The following is a 26,029-nucleotide window of genomic DNA, read 5'->3' on the forward strand; positions in this document are numbered from 1 at the left end:
ATGATTTTGGTCAGAGTTCACATTTTGTTCCTCACCCGAAGAATTATCACCATTTCCACCCACCTTCATAACAGCAAAATTTGCAATTTTCTCCGGTTTCTGAGTGAACACCAAAGATTTCTTCTTTGCCATTATTTTCCCCAACTCCTCCACCATCTTCGCTTTGCCTTTCTCGGAGATGCCCTAAACCAAAGACCCCGTTGCTTCTCTTCAGGTTCCTCATCCTCTGCAACATTTGGACAGTCTTTCTCGGTGTGACCCAGAATGCCACACATGAAACAAAAGGAAGACAAGCGTTCACACTTAAATTGTATTGTAGAAACGTCGCCTCTTTTATTTTGATTTCCTGAACTTTGCGCAATGGTTTAGAGGTATCAACCATTACTCGAACTCTCCACAATTTATCCCACCCCAGTTCATCATCCTCCACCTCTATGATAGCCCCAATTTTATTCGCAATGGTTCTCACATCATCACTGGTCCTATTGTCCAGGGGAAGGTTATAAATTTGAATCCAGAACGGGCAAAATTTCAGGTCAATTGATTCAGGTTGTTCCCCAATGTGAATGTCTTTTAACAGCAATAATTGATTGTCAAAGTTCCAAGGAGCCCCATCTAGAACTTTTTCTCTATCTCGCCAATGAAAAAAATTGGATGACAAATAAGTTATTCTCAATTTTACGAAAAATTACCTCACGTATCAACGCCCAGACTTGCTTTAGAGTTCGTTGCTTTAGATGTAATGGGAATAAAAGAGATGAGATAAAAGGAGTTTCATATCTATGATTAGATTAATTTATGTTATTTTCACATGTTAATTAAGATTCGATACCATGATCAAATTGATGTTTAGTATTTAATGTTAGTGATATGATTTACCAATGTTACTCAGACATGGATTAAGTGTCTACTTAGATACGAGTGTCGAAGTGTCGGACTTGGCCAATTTGTAGAAAAAAACTTCAGGTTTATAGTTAAAAATGAGTATCCAAGTAGAGTGTTGTGTCGGACACGACGCGATACGACACTCAATTTTCGAGGTAAATGAGGGTGTCGACATAACATAGTGATATACAGTTTATTATGATGAGAGTTGATTAAGTTGCTAACCCAGTGGCATAATGTTAGAATTCTATTCTAGAGAAACATCAATGCATTGAATTGTCCAGCATTGCATCTAGGTTATATCTTGTCTAATTGAAATCCCATGATAAGTGGTATATGTAATATGTATTACTCGAAATGGAATCTGCAGTTATGTTATGCATCAAAAGCTAGCACTTGCAATCATACTGATGGATTTGAGAAAAACTATCTATGAAACCTTACTATCTTCTTTAACTTTTTGCTCAGTCTGAAGATTGGTCACCGCCATACATTTGTAAGATAGTTGAAATGTTTGAAGGAGAGGATGGATTTCCCTACTTCAGGGCACAATGGTATTATAGATCAGTAGACACTGTAAGTCGAAGACTGTGGCATCTTTTTTTTTATTTTCCAATGCAGTTCTGCACAATTAGTTTTACATAATTATGCCTAATGATTGTTGTTTGCCATTATCTTGAATTTGTGAAGGTTATAAAAGACTCTATAAAATTAAGGGAGCCTAAGCGTATCTTCTAGTTAGAGATTATGGATGACAATCCATTGGATTGTCTTCTTGAGAAGCTGAAAATTGTGAGGGTTGATGCCAATGTGAGTCTTCTGAAAAATGAATCTGCTTGTCTGTAAACTTATTCCAGCAATTTTGTATTGCAATACCCTTAAATCGGTTCTACTGTTCACATTACAGTTAGATTTGGATTCAAAGATGTCGGCTATTCAAGACTGTGATTATTACTATGACATGAAGTACTTGCTACCCTACTCAACTTTTATTATACCACCAGCAGGTACTTGACTAGTTGACTTATGCTTTAATGGATTTTTGAGCTTATGCTTTGATGCATCGTAGGCTCTAACCCTAACTTTCTTACAGAAACTACTGCCCCTGGAAGTGAGTCACAGTCTACCATTCAACCGACATAGAAATTGAAGGAGGCATTTTTTATACAAAGCCTGATCACGAGGTCAATCAGGGGAATGAGCCACACAATTCAGAGCTAACATTGGTTTTGATAAGCTAGAGGACTTTTATGTGACTTGTTTGGGTGAACTAATTCAACCTTCTAGGAGCTATGGAATTGTTCAAAGTGTTTTAGTACGAGTAAATATATTTATACCCTTCAATTCAACTTTGAAGGAGGCTTACATAAGCATTTAAGAATAGCTTCTGATCTTATAGCTTTTTTGTAAGCTTATAAGTTTTGGTACTTCTTATCTAGTTCTTCCTCCATTGATCACTCTTTAATACTCTTTCTCTAGAAGTGGCTAACTAGTTTGTTCTTTGCAGCAATTGCCCCAGTATCCACTGCCTACTCATGACCTTGTCCTAAGGGGTGTTATTCCAACTAAATTTGAGGTAAATTTGCATCACTATCTGTAGACACCCAAATGTGTCTCCCCAAAACCAAACCCAATGATGAGTATCTTTCGCGTCAAATCATAATCGAATGAAGCGAAAGTGTGGAAAGTTCAATGTTGCGGATAGTTTTAATTTCTTTTCTTTTCTCTCTGTTTTTGAAAACTTATTTTAAGAAAATAGCCAATCCAGTTTGGTTGGTCCATGATATGGGTCCAATAGTAGTGTAGTTGGATGGGGCTTGAAAAGAGCTTTCCAACGATATATTATAAGCCCAATTCCGATGAATATTAAGGAAGTTATGGCCAATTTACTAAACTGGGCCCGGTTTGAGCCTTATATACGGCCCAATGATCTAGGGGAGGACCTAATATGATTTATCATTCCTAATGCAATTAGGAATGGTTTTAGTCTTCTAGATTCTTCTAGAAGGTTCTTTTCATTCCTAATTCTATTAGCATTGATAAATTGACTTTTGTTGACTTTTCAGAGTTTTAATTAAAATCAAATAGCATTTTTGAGGAAAATATACGATTTTATCCTCCAGTACGGCAAACTTATCTGATTTTCGAAAACGCGTTGAAAATAGGCTTGGCGCCTGACTCCAGGCATTGGCGCTTGGAACCAGGCCTGGCGCTTGGCGCCAACCATTGGCGCCTGGTGCTAGCCATTGGCGCCTGGCGCCAATTAGCCAGGGTTGGCGCCAGCTCTGTTTTACGTGCGCCAAGTGCTCTGTTTTGATATTTTATCTTTTTGGCTGATTTCTTGGTAGAGGATATATCGGTCGTTGGACAATTACCCTAAACCAAACAATAATTCTACCTAAACTAACCTAAGACAAGTCTAGGGTAAGTAGAGGATCGTGTCCACAGGGAATGGGTGAAGAACACCGAGAGTATGAAACGGTTGTAAGCTAATTCGGTCACAAATTGGGGGTTTTGATTAGGTAACTACTATGGAGACAAACACTAGGGGGAAATAGGGATCGACTCCAACCAAACCAATGGATCAAAACAATAGGCAAGCATGAACACAAATTGGGTGATAGAGAGGGCACTCAACATTGCCTTCTTTCGAAGCCACAACACTAAGCATTCCTAAACCAAACTCAACTAACAAGATAGGCCAACCAAGTCTTAACGATGAGAAGTAGACTACTAACTCGGGTTTGTCTTTCGATCGGTCCAAGAAAGCATTAAGGCACAAGCAATTAAGATTTCTCACCTAATTGTTGCAACTAATACTACTACATCATTCAAACAAGGAACCATAATCAAGAGGAATTTAGCATAATCATATAAGAAAAGGCTCACAACTAGACTCCATCTCTCAATGTAAGCATAGAAGTGAATACATGAGCAATAAGCGGCCATCCAATTACACATGCAATTAACCAATTCTTTAACAATCAATCATCAACCCAAAATGAACATGCAAGCACATACATCAATCAACCCATGGCTTGGTTGGGTCTTCACCCAACCCCTAGCTAATTAACTACTCACTAAACATGGTGAAGGACATCAAAATAACAAGTTCCAATTCAAGCATTAAATTAACAAGTTGAGAGGAGTAGTAGGAATAAGGTAGATTGGACATGCAACAACAATTAAGCAAGATTAAGAGAGGAGTTAACAATTCAAAGTAAATAAAAACTGAAATTAAAGAGTAAGAGATAGAGGAAAGAGATTACTTAAAATGCTTCAAAGTTGAGAAATTGTTGAATTCAAGAGAATAATCTTCAATTAATCTACTACAATCATTGAGTTTGAGAAGTTCTAAGCTAATTAATGAGGGTTGAGAGAAACTAAGGGCCTAAGGAAACTAAAGAGGGAAAAAAGATCTAGAAAACTGAAGCCAAGGGTCGTATTTATACACCCCGAAATAACATTATAAGATCCGCCCAAAAAGTCGGGTCTGCATGTAGGAGCGCCCGCTCCTACATAGAGGAGCGCCCGCTCCTCAGGCTGGAGCGCCCTCTCCTGGCTCTTGCACGCCCTCTCCTCTTGCAGCAATTTGAGGCAGTTTGTAGGAAAACAGGGAGGAGCGCCCGCTCCTATATAGGTGCACGCCCGCTCCTAAAAGTGCAGGGGAGGCAGAATGTGGCAGTTCAGGCAGGAGCGCCCGCTCCTAACAGGCTGCACGCCCGCTCCTGCTTTCCTTTGCTTCCAAAGAGTATTTCTTCATGCTTATGCTATTTAGCCCATTTTTCATCGTACCTACAAGCACGAGCACACACATAAAAAGAAACGGGGAAGCCAAAAGATGCAAATTAGCACAAGAGGAGTTAGAAAAAGGGATTAGAGTAGGGGAAAGAGTACAAAATTGTGTTTTAAAAAGCCATGATAAGTGGACAAATAAAACACTTATCATTTCTCTATAAATAACGTATTAAAAACTTTGTTATAATTTATGATTATTATTATTATTATTTTGATGATGATTATTTTATTTATGATGATTATGATTATAATTTTATTATTGCTATAATTATTATTATCATGATATTTATTATTATTCATAATTATTTATTATGATTTATTATGTTGCTTGATATTTATTGTTATTGCTTGATCACGCCTTTATTGCATGTTTAAAGGGAATTGGTACTTGTAATCACGCTTAATAAAATAATTAATAATCTTGTTTAAGGTTAATGTGATTATAATTTCAAGTGATCGCCAATAATAGATTTATTTGTGCATTATATTCAACCAACATAGATAAACAGGTTTAGGGTTAATCCTATTGATTGCATGTTAGTCAAGAAGCGCACATGAATACGATCAGAATAAAGTAGAGGCCTATTATTAGGGCAGGTTCAATCTCTTTTAGGTTGGATTTGTACCTTTATCCCCGAACCCTTATTTGGTTCTAGACCTTATGGAGTTGACGATATCTTGGATCGTTAAGGGGTGTAACCTTCATCCTATGAACGGTTTACAAGTTCCTTAAACTTGTTGGCGACTTTTTGCTCTATCTTCTTCCCTTTTGGACGCCAACGTACTTTAGTGTATGATCACAGTGGGGTTCAACTAGGGGTTTAACGCTTGAAATTATTCCCTACACTATCCATCTATAAATAGCAGATACATCTGTCTATCTATTGCAATCTTACAATAAAACTCTTAAATGTATTGCAGATAAACACAGTTGCCTATAACGAAAGGCACTCGGAGTAATTAGCAAACAAACTATGTCTTGGTCATGCAATATATGATTTGCCAAAGGTAAGTAATTGAATCATTGGTTATGACAAATCTAATAATAAAAACAAATCCTAATTGAACTCTATTGTGTTTGCTTTGAGTTGGTAATGTTGTGGTCTATGCATGATGGCAAAATAGGTAACCAATGTAGAGCACCGAGATGAGATGCCATATAGTTGTGCTCCAAAAACAGAGTTCCAACGCTTCATCAGAATGACTAAGGATATATGGTAGTTAGCTGAATCTAACTTTTTGCTTCATGTTGAGGGTTTAAGTGCTAAGATTGTTAACTTTTTGGATTAGTCTGATGTAGAGTTCATTGGTTGCCTGCTGATTTCTGATAATATATTCTTTCTTGCAGCTATGCTTGGTTTTAATGTTGGCCTAGAATTGATATTCACACTCTATGACCACCGGCCCCTTCAACTGAATAATGATGATTTTCAGAGGGTTTTTAGGGTTCCTAAGAGAAAGGTAGTTGTCATACTTGTCAAGTTTTACTAGTTATTTCTACTAGGGTTTATGCATATATTAACTAAGAGCTGCTATTCTCACTTTCTCAGGGAGCAAACTTCCGCGACTTTCATGGCGTGCGGATTCGTGAAGATAACAAAGTATAGTGGGATCCTGCTATCCCTAGGGAACTTCTACCCTCTAGAAAACCTTTGGTAAGTTTATTACCTTTTATTTCTAAACTAAGGCAGTGCATAATTTATTTTGCAACAATGTTAGAGTGAACAATTCCAAACCCTTATTCTTGTGACAAGATGCTGAAGTATTGGTAAAATATAAAGCATTTCACATGTTTGCAACAAAAGTAACATATGTTTGCAAAAACTTTTTAAGTTTGAAGTTCAGGGCTCTAATCCTGTATTAAAATTTATTTCTTTCGAAATAGGTTCCAGATTATGCAATGACCTTTGTTGGAGGACTTCCTCAAAGTAAGAGATTTGTTTGACGGTAACTCTTTTAATGACTACTTAATGTTATGTTTGTTTCTAATTTTGTATCATGCAATTAATTTTAGGCCATTTGGACGATTATTAAGGGACGAGACTATTCCAACTGTGGTTACCAGGACAGATCCCCACAATCAGATTGTGCTTCACCCCCTCAAGATCGTGTGTTAACAATAAGGGAGAATGTAAGACTGCAGGGTTTTGCGGATTACTACCAACTTAAGGGTCCAGTGAAAGCGAGGTATAACTAGTTTCATCTCAAAATTTTTGTTTTGGTCTCTTTTTGGTTAAGAGAATATCCATAAGATTTGTTTCTTGTTATTTGGTATTTCTTGATTACTCTTTTTACAGGTACATTCAAGTCGGCAATGCAGTAGTTGTCCCAGTGGTGCGTGCTCTAGGATATGCGTTAGCAATGTCAATTCAGGGTTCTTGTGATGGGCCTGTACTAAAATTACCGAATATGTTTCCAAATATTCAAGCCAGGGCAACATCTCCTTCAGTGGAGCATATCCTCCGTCAAGAACATTTCAAGAAGACGGTTTTGACGTCCAATTGCTAAATTTCGTAATCGAAAGATTTCAACAATCGCTAGAAGAATCCAAATAGACTTACACATCCAATGGGTTTGACCCATTTGCAAGTCTATCAAGGACTAACATATCTTTTTAGACATGGAATCCATTCTGGATTTTTGAGGCCTTAAGCCATTTCCTGAGTTGGTGCTTATGTAGGCTGTGAGTTCCACACTGTAGACACCCATTTGTGTCTCCCCAAAACCAAACCCGGTGATGAGTGCCTTTCACGTCGAATCATAATCGAATGAAACGAAGTGTGGAAAGGTCTAGTGTAGCGGAAAGTATTATTTCTTTTCTCTTCTCCCTGATTTTGAAAACTTTATTTTAAGAAAACAGTCAATCCAGTTTGGTTGGTCCATGATATGGGTCCAATAGTGGTGTAGTTGGATGGGGTTTGCAAAGACCTTTCCAACGATATATTATAAGCCCAATTCCGATGAATATTGAGGAAGTTATGGCCAATTTACTAAACTGGGCCCGGTTTGAGCTTTATATACGGCCCAATGATCTAGGGGAGGGCCTAATATGATTTATCATTCCTAATTCAATTAGGAATGGTTTTAGTCTTCTAGAATCTTCTAGAAGCTTCTTTTCATTCCTAATTCAATTAGGACTTTTCAGAGTTTTAATCAAGATCAAATAGCATTTTCGAAGAAATTATATTATTTTATCTTCCAGTACGGGAAATTTATCAGATTTTCTAAAACGCGTTGAAATCCAGTTTGGCGTCCAACCCCAGGCCTTGGCGCCTGGAACCAGGCTTGGCGCCAGGCGCTAGCCATTGGCGCCTGGCGCTAGTCACTGGTGCCAGGCGCCAACTAGCCAGGGTTGGCGCCAATACTGTTTTGCGATCGTCAGACTCTGTTTTGTTAAATTATCTTTTTTGGATGATTTTCTCTATAAATATCGTATCAAAAACTCCGTTTTCATTCACGAACTCTCTTCATTCGCAAGTTTTCATTCACCATCATCATCTCTCATTCATCTCTAATTTCTCAATCATTAATTCTTTAGCATTCTTTTCTTTCTTCAATTCATTCTTGATTTTTCATACAAAATTCCGCATTCACAAGATCTAGATACACCTATCCATATTCGAAGTTGCCTTCGTCCTAGACGTGAAAGGTTTTAATTTCTGAGGGTTTGGTCCCAAATCTCTCTTTCAATTATTTAATTTAATTGCTTTGATTATTATTTTCCTTGAAGTTACTAACGTGTGTATTTTGTTATTAGAAAGAGGCACGAAGTATCAAAGTAAGTACTTTAATTGATTTATTAATATTATGATGTAGACATCATGTTTATATTGTTATTATGATTCCTAGTATCATGTCTAGGGTATTTTTAATATGTTAAATATGATTGTTATGATGCTTCCTATGTTCTTTCTAATATTAATTCATGTTAGTATCATGTTAGGGCTAAAGATTTGATTTTTATTGCTTAGTGACATGCTAGGGTTTGTTATTAATCTTGTTAGTATCATGCCTAGGATCTTGCTATGCTTTAACATGATTATGATTATGATTGATATTATTATGATTATTATAATGATTATTATTTATTATGTTGCTTGATATTTATTCTTTATTGCTTGATCACGCCTTTTTATGCATGGTTAAAGGGAATTGGTACTTGTAACCACGCTTAATAAGATAATTAATAATCTTGTTAGGGTTAATTGTGATTATAACTCAAGTGATCGCCAATAATAGTTTGTTTGTGCATTAATCTTCAACCAACATAGATTAAACAGGTTTAGGGTTAATCCTATTGATTGCATGTTAGTCAGAAAGCGCACATGAATACGAGCAGAATAAAGTAGAGGCCTATTATTAGGGCAGGTTCAATCTCTTTTAGGTTGGATTTGTACCTTCATCCCCGAACCCTTATTTGGTTCATGACCTTATGGAGTTGACGATCTCTTGGATCGTTAAGGGGTGTAACCTTCACCTCGTGAATGGTTTACAAGTTCCTTAAAAACTTGTTGGCGACTCTTTTGCTCTATCTTCTTCCCTTTTGGACGCCACCGTACTTTAGTGTATGATCACAGTGGGGTTCAAGCTAGTGGGATTTAAAGGCTTGAAATTATTCCCTACAGTTTTTGGCGACTCCACTGGGGAGGATTTCTATTTTAATTTCTGAATTTGTTTCGACAATGATTTAGAATGAGTGGATGAGACTCGGAAAGTTCTAACTATTTCATGTGCGTAATTTTGATTAACAATATTGTCATATGCATAAAAAGGTTCTCATTGGAAAGACCATCCGTAATGAGTCAAAAACATAGGATGTTACACGTAGGAAATTTGAGAAATGTCTTTCACAACTAGGACTGAAATAACACCGCGCGAAACTGGAAGATTTTATCGAGCACAGAAAGCTGCTGAGGCATGTGGAAGTAGCGTCAGGGGCCAGAGCTTGGCGCCAAACTTTTAGCCGTAGCGCCAGACGCCAGTATTGGTGCCAGGCGCTACAGTTAAAAGTTGGCGCCAGTCTCTGTTTGCTGGCGCCAATTTCCCCCAATACCGAGCCAGAAATATGCGTTCTAATTTCGACTGGTTTTTCGTATTGTTTGCTCGATCCTACTTCCTGATTGAATTTTTTCTCACTTTTCTAAAACCCATATGTGTTCTACATATGGACATAACCCTCTGGGAATTCATGCTCCATCTACCGGATTGAACGCTCCTGGCAACAAAGGGTACATCCGAGATGTTGAATTCACCAAACCATGGAAGTGAGTTTTTTCTAAAACTCGCGGTGTCTCATCCACACGCGCCAACCCTTCACGGTTAGGCTTCCGCGCGGTGCATCCGGACAATTAACCATGGACCCTCTATTGACTAAACCATATCCCGAACTTTAGAGAACTAGAGCCATGGTTAGGTTGCGAACTCATTGCATCATATTGTGCCTACTTGACTAATTGTGCATTATTTGTTGTGCATATATATTCTATGTTTCTCTTAACCGTTTGTTGATTTGTGTTGAGACTAAAATTAATGACTTAAAGAACTTTTCCTATTTAATTAATTAATTAATTAATTTGAGTCAATAAAGTTTTTTTTTAATCGGAATTGACCTAGTACGACTTTAGGCATACCCCAGTTGACTAATAATATCGAAAACAGTCCCAGACCGAAGCTCCAATATTGGCGCCAAAGTCTGAGCTGTAGCGCCACATTATAGTGTGTAGCGCCAGGCATTAACTAAATTGTCTAGCGCCAACCACCATAATGCGACGCCAGTCCTGTCGCTTGGCCGACAGTTCGGATTATTTGTCGAGTCATCACCTAATGTCTAATTAATCAGTTTTCTGTTTAATTCGGTTAATTTTGCTGACAATAATGCTTAATTGAATTAATGTTCGAGTTTAGGCACTAAGTCCCATGGTCTTACACAAGAGTCTTAACATGTCACCTTCACTCACTAGTCTTAGCACACACTTTGAGTACACATCACCATGACCACGTCGTAGGTTCATGCATGAGTCGGTCTTTCCGTCATTTGAGTTTGGGGGTACATTCTATTCCTAATTCTTCATATCCCTCCATCTAAATCCTCTTCCACATTCTATTCCAATTTTTCTTCACTTCCTCCATCCATTGCATGTTGAATAAAGTTTGAGTCAAATAATTAACAATAAGTATCCCCAATTTCCTTTTCCACAGTACTTGGTCGAGGAGAGAAGGGCGATTAATCAAGGACAATCTCTTTATTCAAGTCTCGCTTTTTGATAAACCGATTCATCAAAAGAGGAAGGCTAAGAAGATAATGGCAACTCAAGAAGAAGTCAATGATCTTAAGAACCAATTGGCTACCGTGACTGAGACACTGAAGCTCCTCACACTTAAGGTCGATGATCCTGTGAAGCAACAACAAATGAACCTCATGCAAGAGAGTCTAAGCAAGCTATCTAGTGACTATAAATTTCAGGGCATGAGTTCGCAAGGGGTCTCGCTGGACAAGGAACTTCTTCCGCATAAGTTCAACGCCACTGACATCCCTAAATTCAAGGCAACAGATAACCCTTACTTCCATCTAAGAGCTTTTGAAACTATAATGAGCATTAAGGGTATCGATAAGAAGGTTTTCCCCTCTCTGTTCCCACTATCTCTTGAAACCGTTTGCCAACAATGGTTCTTCTCCCTTGACAAGGAGAAAACCTCTACCTAGGAATCGATAGTGAACGCTTTCGTTGATAGGTACAAGTGCAATATCCAAGTTGAAACCGACCATAGACAACTTGAGATGCTAAGACAAAAAGAGAATGAAGGCTTTACTTCTTTCTTTAATAAGTGGAGGGAAACTTCCGCCAAGATGATTGAGGTCCCCACTGAAAAAGAATCCGTGAGGATGTTTATCAAGAATCTCCAAGAAAAGTATTCAAAGCACTTAAAATATCAACACAACTTGAATACTTTCAAGGTCGTCTATGACATAAGTATCGAGATCGAAGATGACCTCGCAAAGCAAAAAGCTACTAACAATAGCAACCACGGTGGCTGGAAAGGAAAGAAGAGCGACAATCCTTCTTCTTCCGAAAACGCCCACTCTAGTAATAATGTTAGTACCTTTGACCATAATGATGTCTTAGCCATGGACAATCAAGGATCTAAAAGGAAACCCAGGCGAGAGTTCACATCTATTGGAATGACCTACGATGCTGCTTTCGATCGTCTCTATGATCGAGGATTAATCAAACCTATTGGCCCTACCGCGGATCCAACACCAGAAAATCGATCTTCGAGATGGAATCCAAATTCCTATTGCAAGTACCACCGAGGAAACGGTCATACCACCGATGAATGCTACAGGTTTCAAAACCTCATTCAAGATCTCATGCATTTCCAATTTGGGATAGATAATACAAAGTTCGGTGTTCAATCATACAATCTGAAGAATCACATAAAATAATCCATATATTGCATGCTTTCATCACAACATTTAGCCATACAACATGCTTGAATATTCTAAAACAAAATTTATGCACACATGGAAGAAATTAAATTCTAGCCTATATGCCCCTTTCCTTTCCTACCCAAGCTCACCAACATGTTAATAAAAGCTTTTAACACATAATTCTTACCTCAATCCTTTGCTCCCTGCAAAACTAACAAACTAAAAATATTTTATTTTGCTTAAAAAAAATGAATTTCGGACACTAAAAAAAATTTCGAGTGTCTCTAAAAAAAAAATTTCGGACTAAATTAAAAAAAATATATAAATAAATAAAAAAAAATTCGGCCCTCTTAATGAAATAATTTAAAATAAAATAAAATCAGAATGAAGTTGACATTGTAAAATTAAATTAGCACTTGGCCAAGTTTAAATCATAATAAAAAAAAACGTTTTCGTGTTAGTGGTAATTTAAAATCTCAACCTAAGCTCCCAAATACCACTTTGTTACACCCTAGAAATTCCTTTCCTTTAAATGCACACTTTACTCCTTTTAAAATACGTTTTAGGAATATCTAAGACATTACCGCCACCGTGAAAACGGTTAAGGCAAATATCAAAGATACACAGCGGAAGACTTGAAAACCAAAACTATTTAGATAACACAATTTAAAAACTAAACCAACGAAAATAAAGTTGAAAATCAACAAAACCAAAGCCAATTGAAATCCACTACAACTTGGAACCATTTAAGACCCTTATTCAAAACCGAAACAACCCAACTTTTAGTGTTAGTCCACAAAGTATTATAATAAACCATTCAATGCATAAAACAAAACATATCCTAATGGAAGCTAGCATGATTCCCTCTTCACTCATGCCCCGTCATAAACATGCTTCAATACCTGAAAGAGTATCTCTACTTGCCCCCACTACTCTCCATTAAAATGGATCATCGTAGGGCCAAGATCAAGACATGGCCAGACACAAACAACACACACAATCAGCAAAGCTGAGTACATAAGCGTAGCTAAACACACTAGCATGCATTCTCCTATCATCACACACACTTACCTCATTGCACCTGTTTACAAGCACACCCAACAACAAACAAGACACAATGACTAGACAATAATTAATTCATTTTGCCTTGATTACGCATCGAACGGGTTTCCAACTCTACCTCCCCCAAATATAATTTGAGGTTAACTGGCACGGGAGCTAACCGTGCCAGCGACAAACCACACAAAGGTGGCGGAATTCCTGCGCATAATAAATAATAAAAAGGAATATACAGCGTCCTGTACTCCATTGGAAGTTATGATCAAATATAAAGTCACATAACTCCCCCCATATGTTCATACTCAAGGTATATACGTTCCAAGAGTTTTGGTGCGTAATCTCTTTCACTTTACGTTATTTACATATTATTAGACTTGGTGATGACTCTCAAAGCATAACTATTCAATCATCAATAATTATTCAATCAACAAACATACCAATTTAGTTCTTGAATATTTAGTGACCACATAATATTTAATGTTGAACCCTTTTTAATTCTACCTCAGTGTCAAAGACACCTTAAACACATAATGCGCCACAAATCCTATCCCTCGGTGTTAAACACACCTTAAGTGCACAAAGGCACCGACATACAATTTATTCCTCGTGTACATAGACACTTATCTAGCTCCTTCCTCATGCTTAAAGCATCAATAAAAATTATATGAACCATAATTAAATTCCTTTTCAATATTCCAAACATAATTAAACCATTAGTTTAATTAAACAAGCTCTCTATCATGCCATAAATAAATATGTAGTCCACATAATCATGCCAAAATATAATTTTCCAATCCATAAACCATCACAAATAATTCATGCTTCACAATTCAATCACCAACACCAATAATTCACAATTTAATACATAAACCTTAGCATGATACTACTTGCAATTGTTTGAAATTAAACCTAGCATGATTCTACATCATCAAAATATAATAAGTACGCGAACGTACCTTGAATACGATCTTAAACTCGTCACAACTAGTAAAAATTGCTCACTTCGAAGTCTCCTACACATTAAAATTATAATAGAGTATTAAAACCCACTCTAAACAAATTTCCAGCAATATATACTATCCTAAAATCCCTCTTAGAATAATTAGAATAAGCTGAAATTATATTTAAAACACTCTAATTAAGTCCCACTTGATGGGTAATTTAAATTTCCTTCAAAAACATAATATTTAGGGTTCTACATAAAATTCCAGCACTTTATTTCTAATTAAAACTTGCTGTAATTTGGTTTCAAAGCACTTAAATTGAAGATCTAAACATTCATACATCATCTACTTCCATAATTTCATAAATCAAGAACCTAGGGTTTCAAAAATTGGGGCTTTTTAAATTAAAACCAAAGCTGAAAATTAATTAACATGATTACAACATTCAAACATCAAAATTAAATCCCAAAATTCATAATTTGTAATTAGACCTAAGCATAGATTAGATTAGAATAGGAAAGATTAAATCTTTTTTTTTTTTTTTTTTTGAAAAAACCCACGGCAGCAGCAGCCACCACGGCACGGCTGGGCTACTGCCGCCTGCCGCCGCGGCTGCTGGCCGTGTGCTGGTGGTGCGCGGTGGTGTGTGGTGGTGGTTCGGCCACGTGTATGGTGGTGGTGGTGGCCGGCCGTGAATAGGGGAAGGGGAAGAGGAAGAAAAAAAAAGAAAGAAAAGTAAAGAGAAAAGGGGAGAAGCTTACCTTGGGTTTTCTCCACTCTAGGCAAAGTTGATTTGCCTCATAAGTGGGATATTTATACCCCCTTCTCTACCAACCCTTTTACCCTAAACTTTCCTCTTTTGGTTTTCCTAATCCCTTCCCTAATAAAACTTGTTAAAATTAAACTTCCTTAAAATAAAATCCCCAACTTTTAAATAAAATACTTAAATAAACTTTCCTTTTATAATAAAATACTTTAATACTTTATTAATTAAAATACTTTCCTTTTATAATATTAATTAAAATACTTTAATTAAAATAATCACAACTATTTAATATACTTTATAAAATACATACTTTAAATAAAATACGTATAAAATACGGGGTATTACAATAAATATTATTATGTTTTTCGTATCGATTTTATATGGGTTTACTATGTCGATTATAAAATGATACGGATTCCAATACTATTTCACAAACATATGTGCATATTGTAGCAAATGTAAAATCGCTACGAAAAGACAATTTTCTTGTAGTGTAATTATCAAATTAATCAACTTTTTAAAATTTGATTTTATCCCAAAATAAAATCTGATTTTAACTTGAAAATATTTTTGAAACAATTTTTTTTTTGTTTGAAAAACCGTGCCACATCGCTGGTCACCGTGGTTGGCTAGCCGAAGCTAGCCATGGTGGCTGGCCGCTTTTCAGCAGCTACTTCCGCAAGGACAGCAGCCACCATGGATGGCTGCTTTACAACAGCCACTGCCGTGCAAAGCAGCAGCAACAGCAACAGCGTGGCTACGGCAACAGCGTGCAACGCTTGCATGGTTGCTGCCAAGCCACCCCTTGTAATACCCGAATATTTTAAGATTTTATCAAATATATTTTATGGCTAAAATATGATATTTTAAATTATTTTATGAATTTTTATACTCTATTTTTGTTATCCTACAAAAATTTTCTTAAACCCTAATATAGTTATCAATTGCTTTTAAGAAGAAAAAAAAGCCATTTAACCGTGACTTTCATACGTTAGCAGCAAGATGATTTTTTATCATCTATTCACATTTCTTAGATCTCTAAAAACAATTCTCAACCACCTAACCTCAGAATATCCTATTTCCTTGATTTTATTATTTTGTTTACCATTATACATAAACTAGATGAAGCCCGTGCGATGCACGGTTTGTTTCAATTTTTTAAAACATTTTTTTACAAATAAAATTTGTTACATATTAAGATAAAATTTCCTAATATCAAAAGATAATATTTTATATTTAATTAGTTTAAACTTTAAAATCTCAATCGCGAATTTTGCGTGGCGTTTGAATTATAAAATTCTAAAAGAAAATAATAATCTCTTATTTGATTGGCTACAATTAAGCCCGTGCGATGCACGATTTATTTGAACTTTTTAAATAACTTTTTTAACATTATATTTATGTGCTAAAATTTGTTATATATTTAGATAAAATTTCTGATACCAAATGATAATATTTGATTAATTTAAACCGGAAAATCTCATTCGCCAATTTTGCTTACGTGTCATTTAAAATATTTAAATCTAATATAAATTGATACCAAATGATAATATTTAATTAATTTAAACCGGAAAATCTCATTCGCCAATTTTTCTTACGTGTCATTTAAAATATTTAAATCTAAAAGAAATTAATAATCTCGCATTTAATTGGCTACCACTAAAATTTATTATCCTACATGGCTCCCTGAAAAAATTAAATCCTATGTGGCTCTCTAAAAACTTGGGAAAAACTCCCCTTTATATATATATATATATATATATATTAGATTCTGTTTGGTGTTTTCGATCCGTTCTTATTTCTCAAAAGGTAATCTCACACTATCTTATAAGTATGTATGAATTGTATGATTTATTATTTGTAATCTTGTACGTATATATGATTAATTATTATGATATTATATGATTTGATTGGATGTGAGTATCGTATTATTTTTATTATATATATGTAATTGATCGTACAACTATGTTAGGGTTTTTAATGTTGTTGATGTAGGAAGTATTGTTTTTGAGGTTTTAGGGTTGCTATTACAATCTTGGGTTGAGAATGGATTAAATTTGGGTATTAGTATTATTGCCTAGTAAGAGTTTATATATATTATGACTTGAGTATGTTGTGTTATTTTATTTGGTAACCCATGTCATTGTTGAGATATTGTGTTATGAACTTGTGAATGGTTATTTAATCGATGTATGAGATCAAAAACGTTGAGAATTATTATTTTGTTCTTGGTTTGAGGCTCGATGTTAATTACCTTAGTCCTTGGCATGTTGGTAAGGAGATGATAATCATGAGTTAAGAATGAGGTACAATTTATATATTTTTCTATGGTCCCCTACAGTGGGATTTGACCCATATTGTTCATGGTTTAAGGTGTTTTTTTTGGTTATTGAGAGTATTCAAGTTTTTATACTTGTTGGTTTGTTATTCGAATTACTCATGTCGTCCAAGGCTAGGTATAGAACAAAGAGCATGACACACTTATTGGTTAGATGAGTTAATTGAGAAAAAATTGTATTATTATTCGAGGTTGGGTTGACAAAGGTTATTTTCAGAGTATAATGTGTAATGTAGTTTTGAACTACATTGTTTAATTGAGCTAGTAATGTTAATTAATCTATTATTCTCTGTATTCTGATAAGTGATGATTACTTAGTTTTTTGTTGGCGTGTGTTTGTTTGTCTGTTTGTTGTGCTACTTGTGTTTGTGGCCATGTCTTTTTCTTATGGTGGTCCTACAACGATCTAAAGCAAGTGATCGTAGCTAAAGGAACTCAAGTGCTTCGATTAGATAACGAGTTTGTAAAGTTGTATAAATAGCTCACTTAGATTTATTGAGTTGTATAGTTGGGATTTTGTAAGCCTTAGCACTTGATAGGTTGTCGAATGTGGCAGTAATACCTCCGATTTAGGTGTATGCTTCCGCAATATTATTCAAAGGTTGTTTATTTTTCCTTTAATTCTTATTTATTATTAGTTAGTAAATCGGGGGTGTTACATCAACCCCGATTATAATTAGACTAGGAGCAAAGCCCAAGCCCTCTAAAACCCTCCATATGGCCGGCCACCTAGGGGATGAGGCCCATCATGGGCCTCGTCCTCTTATGCTCGATCTAGGTCTTTTGTGTGACCTTATAGGATCAGTCTAATTGGGTTTCGACCTATTTTACTAGCCCAAAGATCGTTAGTACCTCTAATATAACGACCACCCAAATGGACGAACTTAATTATCTCCATAATTTGATCCATTTATATATCTAGTAATTGTACTTAACGAAGATATAAATCCTTCAATAATACTATAATATATATAGTCCATGAAAATCTAGTTAACCTTAGTGCAAGATCACAAAATAGTATGAGGTATGAGCTGCACACCTCATGAATATGACCTTGTCCAAAAATTCGACAATTATGGCGCAACTTATTTTAATTTTTGAGGCCAATTATATCCAACCAACAACCTTTATTGGCTACCAACAGTTACCTTATTTCTTTATTTGTATTTTTATTGTTGACTCTATTTTTTTTCCCCTTATCCCTACCTTATAAAAAGTTCAAAAAAACTCTTACGAATAGTGTGATGACTTTTTTACCCCTAAAAATATTTATTTACTCATATGCCCATTTGTAGTTAACTTTATGCTTCATGTACTTGATTCTCTTCATATGCCCATTTATGTTAACTTTAACCCTATTAATGATTGTATCACAAAGGAGGGGCTTTTGAATTTTTTTTCATCGTGCATTAATAGTTGTATAATGTCTAATTGAGTTGTATTTTAGAAAACATTTCAAAAAATTCATCTCTCTATTTAGTTTATTGCCTAATTTCCGTTTAATGTTTTTTCCACTTTATACTTTGTTTTCGTGGAGGAGTATACATTATTTGGACAAAAATGTTTAATTATATATGAAGATTATCCTTTTCAACTTAGACCTGGAGTAAGGATAAATTTGTTCATTTTGTTAAGAAGAAATATTGGCTTATTTTTTGTTGATAAATTATGCTTTTGTGTGTGTTTGTAGTGGATTCTAAGCCACATGAAGAAGAAGATCAGAAGAGGAAGAGGAGGAGATTGTTGAATTTGATGTCGTGATAGAAGGCAAAGCTGTTGAACCTGATAATAATCCTCCTCAAGGGGCGGGGGAATAGGCTGGATATAACCCACTTTGTTACAATTTCCTTTAAAAAGACCCACCGAAACCACACCCTCTGAGTTTACCTCATCACCTAATTAGATAATTTTCTTTTGAAACTTTCTCCGTTCACTTTAACTTGTAACACTTTAACTTTCACACTTGCCAATGCATAATTTAAATCATTCGTATTTCTAATTATAGATATGTAAAAATCTAAAGATTAGATATCTAAAACATATATAAATCGAGATGAATTTAATAATTAAATCCTATTTGACTATTTTGCCCAACAAAAAAATCAATAAAAATAAAAGTCCATTATAAAAATGTGAATAGTGTATGTAAATTTTCAAATGTTGCAACTAAAAGTGATGGAGGATGTATATTATAACTCACAACAAAAGCCATGTTGCAACAACAAAAAGCTTACAACTTCGTTCAAAATGAAATGACGACATTTATTTTCTCAAGGGTATGATTGTCAACGATTTATTTTTAATCTGCGTTCAAAAGCCTCCCCAATAAGTTTTGGGTGTCAGGAAAAGCTATTATAACTTCATTAGACAAACTTATTATGTCGTGCGCAACGCGCGCGTAGGCTCCCCTAGTAACTAGTAAACAAATAAATGGAGTAAGCTAAATGAACTTAAAATAATAAAATGTAAACAGTTCTTCAAAGAAAAAAAATTAAAAATCATTACGTCGTTGCCGGGGATCAAACCCAGGTCACCCGCGTGACAAGCGGGAATACTTACCACTATACTACAACAACTTGTGATGTATGTAAATTAGATTTCAGTTTATATTAATCTAAATCACTACAATTTTTTGCTTCACATAAGTAAGACCTTGTCCATAAATACATTTGAAGGCTTTTTTTTTTTAGCAAGGTTGACTGTTTGTTAGCACGTTTTTTCCCAGGTCGACTTTCAATATTCATAAGGAAATGGAAAAGGCTTTGAGGTCTAACAAAAATTTGTGTTTATAGGAGTTAAAAGTTTGGTTTACAAAAATGAACCATAACAAGTGATAAAATAGGGCAAAGAGAAATCCTAACTCTTGCGAGTTGACCTCTGTCGGTGATTGTTCACTTTAAAGCGGAAGAAGTCATAATTAGTTGTAAAGAGTGTTAAAGGTCAAAGTGTGTCAACAAATTTGACATAAGGAATATGTCAATAGTACTAAAAAAAAATAACTTCACCGTTACCGGGGATTGAACCCGGCTCACCCGTGTGACAAGCAGGAATACTTACCACTATACTACAACGACTTTGGTGGACTTGTGAGAGATATTAAAATAATTGTTTATGTATAATAAATTCAATGGTGCTGAAAAAAGGTTCTTGGTCTTGGATGAAAAACTCTTCTATATGACTCCATGCATGTGAACAATTAATGTACAATTGGTATTTTTAAGTGTCATTTTCTTCTTCTCTTGCTGAACCAATTTTAAACAAAGTTCTTTTGCTAAACCAATTTTAAACAAACTCAAGCATTCATGCAACTGCTAAGCAACAAAATTTGCAATTTTTAGATTAAGTGCATTATTATAATTTATAAACACTTCAATTCCATGCTAACTCATTATTCCTACATTAAACACTCGTTACAAACTTAGCATGCATTCATGCAACTTATGCAAGTACTCTTTCTATGCCGGGGATCGAACTCGGGTCACCCGCGTGACAGGCGGGAATACTTACCACTATACTACAACGACTTAGAATGTTAGATGAATATGAAAGTTTTTTAATCCATAGTTTCTAAATTCGTTTTTGTTTGAAGCATAGATCCGTTTTAAATTAGCACACTAGCCGAGTTTAGACCTTGTGCACGACATATTTTTCACTCGATTGGTTAAAACCTTAGCATTCCGCGCTCTTTGGACCTAATCGACTGGCGATGCATGAGACTATAGGATGAAAGTAGAAAATGGGCATTGCTTAAATTGAGTCACTTCAGTTTACAAATCAAATATTACGTTGATCTTCATCATCTTGGTTAACCCATTGAAAATATATAGAGTAGGAAAAATTGACAAGAATATTATGACCTTTACCCGATCTGCCATAAATAAAACGACCTTTTGATAATCCCCCAATAAAACGACCTTTGTATATGATCTTCTATAAATGGGACAAAATCGGTTGATAACCGGTTTAATGGGTTATTATGACACTTGCCCCTTTGTAATTGTTTTTTTTTTTTTTTTTTTTTTTTTTTTTTTTTTTTTTTTTTTAATTTTTTTTACAACTATTGTATTAATTAAGTAAATGATTTTAATCAATAAATTGATTAAAATTAAAAAAAAAAAAAAAAAAACCCCACAGCCCCTTCCCGTGAACCCTTCACCAACTATCGATGCGACGATGCCAACCGCCGTCGATCAACGAATTCCTCCACCGCCGTCACTACCACTGCACTCTCCACTCACCCACACCACCTTCTGCTTTTAATTAATCACCATCATTATTTAATCACCTTTTACCAAAAATGAGAAAAACACACCACCATCTGCCATTAATAAATCACCACCGGAGCTGCTAATGTTTTTTTTTTTTTTTTGCTGATTTGAATATATGATCTATGACTTTGTTCACCATTCACCATATTCAACGCCAAAAGAAATTTGTTGCTGCTTGAATCTCTAATTTTTGGCTCTTTTTCTGTCTTCTTTTCAATCAAGATTTATGGGTGTGTGGGAATTTATTGTCGTTGGTGGCACGTTTTTTAGACAGAGTAGTCTGCCATGGAAGAGGAAGGGAAAAGAAAGGGGTATGGGGTGCGGCGGTCAGAATTTGGAGGGAAGGAGATGAGCTGCTAGAATTAGGGGTGGGAGGGGAAGAGGTGGGTGGAAAGGAGGTGGAGGGTGGTGGTAGCCGCTGTAGAGGGAAGGTGGTTGGAGGGGAAGGAGTTTTTGTTTTAATTAAATTTTTAAAAAATAATTTTTTTTAAAGAAATATATTAAAAATGAAATTAAATCATCTAACCAATCATAATGTGACACGTGTCCTTCCATAACCTATTAAACAAGTTATCGGTTTTTTAACCTATTTATAGAAGATCATGTACAAAGTTCGTTTTATTAGGGGATTATCAAAAGGTGGTTTTATTTTCAGCAGACCAGCCAAAGGTCATAATATTCCAGTCAATTTTAATTTTCCTATTGAGTATGGGTTTGCCATCCTAGATTTAACAGTAAGGTTGATCTAATAATGGATATTGTAGACACCCAAATGTGTCTCCCCAAAACCAAAACCCAGTGATGAATACCTTTTGCGTCGAATGATAATCGAACGAGGTGAAAGTGTGAAAGGTCAAGTGTTGCGGTTGGTTTTTATTAAATTCTTTCTTTTTGTTTTCGAAAAACAACTCTATTTTATGAAAATAGCCAATCCAGTTTAGCTTGGTCCACGACCAGGGTCCAATAATAGTGTAGTTGGATGGGGCTTGCAAAGAGCTTTCCAACGATATATTATAAGCCCAATTCCGATGAATAATGAGGAAGTTATGGCCAAAATACTAAACTGGGCCCGGTTGTTCTTTACATGCGGCCCAATGATCTAGGGGAGGGCCCAATGTTAATTAATATTCCTAAAGTTATTAGAATTAATTATAGTCTTCTAGAATTCTCTAGAAGGTTCTCTTTAGTCCTAATAGAATTAGAATTAATAATTATATTTTGATAAGTTTTATTTGGAATAAAATATTATTTTATGAAAAATACGATTTCAATTTTCATACGGACTTTACGAGTCAATTTTGATTCATAAGTGGACTCCGTGTTTGAAAGCGCGTAGGAATTCAGGCTATCGCCAAACGACAGGCCTGTTGCCACACGACAAGCCTTGTCGCCACGCGACAGACCCTGTTGCCAAGCGACAAAGTCGGTTTTGCGGCGACAGCGTAGAGTTTTATTCCTTATCAAATTCTACCTAATTCCGGACTGTTTTCTTATAAATAGGGTCCTGAACCTCCGTTTTTTATCATCAAGAGTCTACAATCATCAATTCTCATCTACAATATTCTCTTAGTCTCTCTCTCTCTCTCTCTCTCTCTCTCTCTATAGCTTTTTTCAAACACAATTCCGCATACACGAGATCTAGAAACACCTAGCCAAGTTCGAAGTTGCCTTCGCCCTAGACGTGAAAGGTTATAATTTCTGAGGGTTTGGTCCCAAATCTCTATTTCAATTATTTAATTTGATTGTTTGATTTATTATTTTCCTTGAAGTTACTAACACGTGTATTTTGTTATGAGAAAGAGGTACGAGGCATCAAAGTATGTAATCTTGTTGCTCTATTCTTGTAGAAAGCATGTTTAAATTTGTTTAATTCCTAGTATCATGTTAGGATGTTTCTGTTGCTTTTCTAGTATCATGTTTAGGGTGCCTTTTACTCTTTTCTAATATCATGTTAGTACCATGTTAGGTTTAAAGCTTTGATCTTTATTGCTTAGTGACATGCTAGGATTTGTTATTAATCTTGTTAGTATCATGCCTAGGATCTTGCTATTATTATGCTTTAACATGGTTATAATTGTTATGATTATTGTGATTATCATGTTGCTTGATGCTTATTATTTGTTATTGCTTGATCACACCTTTTATGCACGTTTAAAGGGAATTTGTACTTGTAATCACGCTTAATAAGATAATTAATAATCTTGTTTAGGGCTAATATGATTATAATTCAAGTGATCGCCAATAATAGTTTTATTTGTGCATTAATATTCAACCAACATAGATAAACAGGTTTAGGGTTAACTTATTGATTGCATGTTAGTTAGAAAGCGCACATGTATACGAGAAGAATGAAGTAGATGCCTATTATTAGGGCAGGTTCAATCTCTTTTAGGTTGGATTTGTACCTTCATCCTCGAACCCTATTTGGTTCAAGACCTTTTGGAGTTGACGATCTCCTGGATCGTTAAGGGGTGTAATCTTCACCTTGTGAACGGTTTACAAGTTCCTAAAACTTGTTGGCCACTCTTTTGCTCTAGCTTCCTTTCCTTTGGACGCCACCATGCTTAAGTGTATGATCACAGTGGGGTTCAAGCTTAGGGTTAATGCTTGAAATATTTCCTACAGATATGTGAACAAACTTTTGCCTAATATGTTTGGATTCTTCAAGTAGACCTTTTCCCGAAACTATGAAGTTGAAATGGACACTATTTGACTTGTAAACTAAAGTGATATGATTTGACCAATATAAACCTAACCCAATTACTCGTTCACACCATTAAGTAGCATAATAATACTTCGTACTAATCCAAGTAGTAGACATAATTATTTTTTTTAGTTTTCTTTTTTTTTTTAAAAAAAAAAGCCTTTTAGTCTAAAGTATCGGGTTGAAATTTGTTGGCCCAAACTTGCTAGCGCTAAATTGGGCCACTCCATAATAATATACAAAGTACTTCAGGTCAAATTACATTTCAAATCAATCAGGTTAGTTAGCTTACATTTCAGGTATCGCACCCATAATAATTGGCCAGTGTAATATGAACACAATACACAAACTACTGTACAAAAGAACAAAGTATAATACGAAGTAGAATATTAGAATTCCTTTCCCCTTAAAAGTTGAAATCTTGATTGAATGAGGCATTCAGGATTTCAGGCTTAGCTTTTCTCCTTGGAGGATGAAATTAACCCCCAACATCACGGCTTTATGAATGCATGCTCCAACTATCTTTTAACTTACCTTTAACTGATTACATGACTCTATTAACTACTTTTTACTATTCCGCAAAGATTCCAACTAACTTCCAACGACCTTTCCTTGTATCTAAAGAATTCTTCTTTGACTACTGTCCAAAAATATCTTAAAGTTTCCAAATCCCAATTTTGGATAATCAGATTTTGCCATGTGGAAACTGGAATTATTGGTTAACCTATATTCTTAATGGAGTATGAAAATTTGATCATACACCCGAGTGTACCATGCATGGTACACCCGGTCAAAATACAAGAGTTATAAAAACGCGGAAAGAACATTGTGTACAAATACAAAGTACCTACATGGGTAAAAAAACAAAATCAAAACGATTCTTTCCTTGAGTTAAGGGATTGATTTATTATTTGTATTCCTTGATTTATGGAATTGATTTATTATTTACATTCCATATTACTTTTGATAAACAAAATTTCATTTTTTTTTTGTTACGAGAGAAATTGAGTTTATAGAGAGAGAAATCATGGTAAGTTTTGAATTTCGAATTGATTTAATGTTATTACGGAGTTGATTTTATCGTTTCGATGAATCATTTAATTGAAAGATGTAATTGACAAATTCGTTGTTGAGAGAAATGGTATTTTTGATTTTTTTTTTTTATTTATTTTTTTTGTTTTGGTGTTATTTTCTAAGGTTGAAGATGATGTTTATCATATTATGATGAATATCCTTTTATAATTGCAATGAAATATGTTTTAGTCTGATCAATATATTCTTTGAGTCTAAACTATATGTTCTTTATATTACAAATAATGTTCTTTAAGCTATATAAATTAATCGTGTTCTTCAGTTATATAATACAAATTATGTTCTTTTTACTTATATAATATGTTATTATATTTTGAATTTTGAAATTTAAGAATGAAATTTTAAATTATATTTGTGTGAAAATAATTTTAGATATCTGAATATTTTGAAATGATTTGAAATTAAATTATTGGTAAAACTCAATTAATAATTATCTTTTACCTTTTTTAAAAACTGGATCTCATAAAATACCCTGTTAGACCTTATAAACTGACAAGAATCAACTTGAATTACACCCGAGGCTTTAACACTATATGATTTAAAATTAGTCTTAATGCGTGGACATTATTCGAATAAAAAATTATATGACTGAAATTAATGTGATTTTCATTCTATACAAAATAAAAGGATACAAAATTGACTTTACTAAAATCGATGGAAATATCACACTGCATGTTACTCCAATTGTACTCATCTTTAAAAATAAAAAATAAAAATAAAAAAAAAAAAAAAAAAAGTAAAAGGAG

General features: G+C 34.8%; 1 non-coding gene and 1 pseudogene across 1 annotated transcript; one reads left to right on the forward strand and one right to left on the reverse strand.

The window, feature by feature from the left end:
• The first annotated feature begins 980 nt into the window (after positions 1–980).
• LOC145637243 (DNA (cytosine-5)-methyltransferase 1-like) lies at positions 981–7,191 on the forward strand (annotated as a pseudogene).
• A 12,532-nt stretch (positions 7,192–19,723) lies between these two features.
• Positions 19,724–19,795, reverse strand: TRNAD-GUC (transfer RNA aspartic acid (anticodon GUC)). Its single transcript has one exon. It is a non-coding gene; the product is annotated as a tRNA-Asp (tRNA).
• Between the last annotated feature and the right edge of the window lie 6,234 nt (positions 19,796–26,029).

This window comes from Chenopodium album, chromosome 6, assembly GCF_948465745.1.
Source record: "Chenopodium album chromosome 6, dcCheAlbu1.1, whole genome shotgun sequence".
Lineage (NCBI taxonomy): Eukaryota > Viridiplantae > Streptophyta > Magnoliopsida > Caryophyllales > Amaranthaceae > Chenopodium > Chenopodium album.